Raw genomic sequence first — 5362 nt, 5'->3', positions numbered from 1 at the left:
GTGGTTAATTATTAAAGCAATTTCTTGCAAAATACCTGAATGTGGGCGTTTGGTTAGTTCTGTCTATCATGTTTTTAGTAGACAGAGAGACAAAAAAAAAAAGCAGCCTACAGATCGCCAGGAGCAGAGTCACACGGGAAAGCCTTCCACTTACCCCTGTGGGAACGACAGAGCTTTTTTTGTCAGAAAATAGGTAAGGCACATAGTTGCCCCCCCCCCGGGCCCCAGCTCAAGAGTGCGTAATGCACCCAGCTCAGGAGTGCATGGCTCAGTAGTTCATCATGCTCAGGGTGCAGGGTTCAGGATTGTGTAACTCGCGGAGTGCAGTGCTCAGGAGTGAGTAACACACAGGATGCAGGGCTCAGAACTGCTAGACCTGCATAATACAAGGTGGCATCTGAAAGCTACAACTGGTCAAGTAGTGAAGGGATGAGGCATCGGGGGACCAGTGGTATGAAGATGAGGAAGCCTGCGGGAGTGAGGGATAAGGTAAGTATGTCACCGTATTCATTATTCCCAAGGCCAGCGATGGCGAACCTATGGCACATGAGCAACAGTGGGCACACAGAGGCCCCTCGGTGACACGCGAGCCTAAGCAGGGGTATCGGATTTGTATTGCCCGACACCCGGGACATGCAGTTCTGGGCACCGGGTGGCTAGTTTTTTTCTACATTTAGCCCTGCTTTGGGCAACCCTGGGCTTTAGGGGACCCTGGACTATGGCAGATTAGTTCAGGATGGAGAGCAGGGAGCAGAGTGGAGAACATTCGCAAGATCTCTACCGCGTTTCAAGGCATACAGCGCTTTCCTGAATCAGTATAAGTTCCAGTTTTGTCTATCAATTCTCCTCACTTCTTTAAAATCAGCTGTCATCCATTAGGAAATCACAATCTTACAAAGTGCTTAACAATATAATAACCTAAAGCATTGGATTGTTACCTGTTTAAGTCCACACCACTATGAAATGACATATATCAAGAGCGCAGAATGAATTTCATGATTTGCTGCTGTATGCTACATTGATATTATATCGTGTCAAATGGGGGATACGCAGGAGGGTTTTAGTAGATCTTTGAGGACTTTAACCAAGACATTTGAAACTATTATTCCGTAAACTGTATAAATGTGTGATTGAAAAATTAAGGTACACCGGGATGTGAATGCTTTCAAAGAGTTTCTGGCCATCGGAACGTATTCCAAGGGGTTTGAGAATTTAAAAAAATTGAAATGTTTGATTATGCTTTGAATAAGAGATGGGCAGACATTGTCTGCCTGCTCGTTTGATCTTATGAAGATTATTATAAATGGTAAGGCTACGTTGCAACAAGTCATTTTAAAATTGCAACAATATATATCCTTGAAAGAAGCGGCTAACTTTGTTGATTTGGAAACACAGCAAAATAATAAACTCTATCAACTGGAAAAATATGTCCCTGGAGGTAAAAAGATTTCAAGCAAAAGTGGACTATAAAACTGATAAAGTGTATATTTGGAAGAAAGAGTGGAGTTTTTTTTATAGACCATATAAGAAATGGAACATATAAAGGAAAGAGGCATGTTAATTTTTAATGTTACAACTATGGATGTTACTGATACCGATTCTGTCCAGCGGGTAATTACATCAGAGGAAAAAACTTAACACTTGTGCATCCAGGTCTGGGCAAAGCAAAGAAGAAACCAAGAACATCTGGAAGAGGATGAGTCTGGGGGAGAGGACATGAAAGAAATATTCTCTAATGGGACAGGTTTGGAAATGACTGATGCTCTGAACCCGTCCTATAGAAGGTTATATAAGATAATAGGTCTTATGTCTTTAGGTTTAGGTTTTTGCCCTGATAGACACTTTGGTTTGTTTTAATACAATGTTAGATGGAAACAGATTTGATAGGAGTCTGACTTTTAAGAAACTGATTTTTTTCCCCCGGCTTTTGTTTTATAATGACACAGAGTATATACACCGATCAGCCATTTCATTATGACCACCAGCCTACTATTGAGTAGGTACCCCTTTTGCTGCCAATATAGCCCTGACTGGTTGAGGCATGGACTCCACTGGACCTCTGAAGGTATGCTGTGGTATCTGGCACCAAGCCGTCAGTAGCAGGTCCTGTAAGTTTTGAGTTGGGGCCTCCTTCGCTCCCCAGATGCATTAATGAGCCTTGGCAGCCCATGACCCTGTCTTGGATCACTTTTGGTAGGTCCTGACCACTGCAGACCAGGAACATCCCACGACCTAGTCGTCTAGACATCACAATTTGGCACAATTTCAAAGTCCCCTTCCAACACATCAACTTCCGGGAGAAAATGTTCACTTGCTGCCCAATATATCCCACCTACTTCCAGGTGTCATTGTAACAAGATAATCAATGTTATTCACTTGACCTCTTAATTTTCATAGTATCACGGCTGATCGTTGTAGATGTAAATGGTGATGTAGGTTCTGATGTAGGTCTCTCTCAGGGTTCCACCCTGACTTAACTGGTTTGCAGCATTCTGGCTCGGCTGCCATTTTACCCACCTGTTATTTCTCCTTTGCCTGAGCAGACTCTGTAACGTTGCTCACTACTTCCAGGCTCCTCTTATGGCCAAACAGGAGAGCATCATCTGAGAGAGCCAGATGGGCGTTTCCTGTCTCTGAGTGATGATGTCATCCCACTCACTATATAAACCACTCAGTCCAGTTTGACCTTGCCTTTGCGTGGTCTTCCTGCTAGTGCATTCCTGCTGCTCAGAGTATTCTGATTCTGTGTATGACCCGATCGTGGCTGACGTTCTTCTCTGGTTCCTGCTCCTGGCTTGTTCCTGACAACGCTGATTTCCTGGTTCCTACTCCTGGCTTGTTCTTGCTGACGCTGTTCTCCGTGTTCCTGACCTGGCTTGTACGACTACCCACTCCGGCTCCTGACCTTGGCTTGTTCTGGTTTATGATTTTTGCTTGCTCCTGTGGACACTGTTCTTAATTAATAGTTTAACTAGCACCTTATACTTGTCTGGTTTTCATTGTGCTCTGACAGTCTCCACATTTAGAAGAGATATTTTTGATTATCGAGACCAGTAGGGAATTAGAGATATGGAGGAGCTGGCTCTTGAAAGTGTTCCAGTTTGCATGGAAATTGACAGGTTATTATGAGGCCACAAATATCTATGAGGTTAGGATCTGATTTGTATCCTATTAGTTCACATGATAAGGCTAAGGATCAATTTCAAAAGTTGGTTGAACCCAATCTCACGAAATTAGTGACAAAAACATTAATGCCTGGCCATATAAAAAAAAATATTATAATTTAAGTAGGAATGAATGTTTAGCCCCAAGAAGTCTTTGTGAGGACAAATCAATAGTGATTGAGGAATCAGACAAGGGAGGATATAAAGTGTTTTTCGGTGCAGTGGCATATAAAAAAAAAAAAAAAGCACTTAGGCAGTTAATTGGGTGTCCACATGTACACTTTGTTAAAAAAAAAAAGGTTTCAGCTAAAAACTTCAAAATGACGTTGATTAAATTGGCAAAAAGGGGGGTTAGTAAAGGGGTTTAATACATAACGTAACAGCATTTATTGTGAGTGACTTAATCAGCATTTGAAATAGCTTAAAAACTTTTGATTTAAAAGAGAACTATGGGGTGTTTTTCCCCCTCATTCTCTTTAGGGTCACAGGAGGACATATACTAACCTCCTCCCGTGGGCCGTGACCCAAAGCTCAGTATTTCGCGAGGTAGTGCTACTACTATATACTGAGAGCACCGCAGCCGGGACGGATCCCGACAATACTTCAGGGAGACGATCGGGAAGTGAGCGGATCGGCTGCATGTTTCTGCTGACTTCCCGATTGATAGAGCCGACCTGTGACAGCCTCTTTGTATATTTAAGCCAGTTCTACCAGTTTGGCACTTAAGAGTTGTGTTCAGCATATTAAAGTAGGCAGACAAAATAAGGTGCAGCTTAGTTGTAAAAAAAAGTTGGGACTATGTTCATATGGCCTTTATACTCCATAATATGTATGTGCACAGAGACTAACAAACCTATAACATCGATGTCGAGATCCGCCCAGCTGCGTGAGTGACAGCTGGCTCTGCCTATCTAGAGGCAGAGCCAGCTGTACCCTCCCCCGTCCGTTCCGCCAGTCAGCGCTGGCGGATTGGAGCGGGGAGGGGGGAATCCAGCCCCTCCCCTGTCACGGCAGAGAGCCGTGACAGGATCGAGAGGTGAGCGAACGCCGGTATCTGTTCGCTCACCTCCCGATCTACTGAGCTGACCTGTGACAGTCTCATGTTCACAGGTCGGCTAGAACTATGAGGTGAGTGGAAATCACTCATCTCATAGTACTCCTTTAAAGGAGAACTATGAGGTAAGTGTTTTTCCCCACAGTTCTCCTCAGGGAAACAGGAGGACATAAACTAACCTCCTGCCGTGACCCAAAGCTCAGTATACCGCGAGCTACAGCTCGCAGTATACTAAGACCGCCGCAGCCGGGACGGATCCCATTACAATCGAGATCCACCCAGCTGCCTGATTGACAGCTGGCTCTGCCTATCTACAGGCAGAGCCAGCTGTACCCGTCCCCTCCCCTGTTCTTTCTGCCAGCCAGCGCTGGAGGATCGGAGAGGGGAGGGGGGAATCCCTGCAGGGAGCCATGAGTGACAGTTACGGCTCTCTGCAGGGACATGATTGTGAAGTGAGCGAGCGACGCTATGTGTTCGCTCACTCCCCGATCTATTGAGCAGACCTGTGACAGTTTCATTGTCACACATCGGCTCGAACTATGAGTTTGAGTGAAAATCACTCACCTCATAGTTCTCCTTTAAGTGGTTTGTTAATTAAACATAAGTAGGATTATAAAGAGCCACTTTGAGCCAATCATGTGTGTTGCATGTAAATGTGCTCACAGGGAACATGCTGAAAGGACAGTCAGCAGCAAGATGTTCCTATCAGCCTGCTGCTGCTCTTCCACTGTCCAGTCAGAAGGCTGGGCATAGAGAGAGAGGATCTGATGGCATCGACTGTACAAATGTAAGATGAAGAGAGGACAAAGACCCAGATGATTATTTGACAGTTTCTTGAACAATGCGAGAAGAATGCGGATGTCCAAAGTAGGATAAATATAAGCCTTTGTGAATGGATTTCAGGATGATGTCAAGTTCAAGCTGCAGTGTGTGGAATAAACAGACGAATCGTGTGAGCTGATGCTACAGCTGCTCTCAGGACTAAATTTATTATTTTTAACTAAGGATTCATTTTACCACAATGCAGGCCAATCCACAGTGTGTCTTGGATGTATTGGCACCAACTCGAAATAGCTTCCAGAAAAAAATAATGGGAAAATGCAACTGTTGCCAAATTGTCTAGCATGAATAACATTGAAAACCG

The sequence above is a fragment of the Nanorana parkeri genome, unplaced genomic scaffold, assembly GCF_000935625.1.
Source record: "Nanorana parkeri isolate BGI_ZX_2015 unplaced genomic scaffold, ASM93562v1 scaffold335, whole genome shotgun sequence".
In the NCBI taxonomy this organism is placed as follows: domain Eukaryota; kingdom Metazoa; phylum Chordata; class Amphibia; order Anura; family Dicroglossidae; genus Nanorana; species Nanorana parkeri.
Note: the sequence above shows the minus strand (reverse complement) of the source record.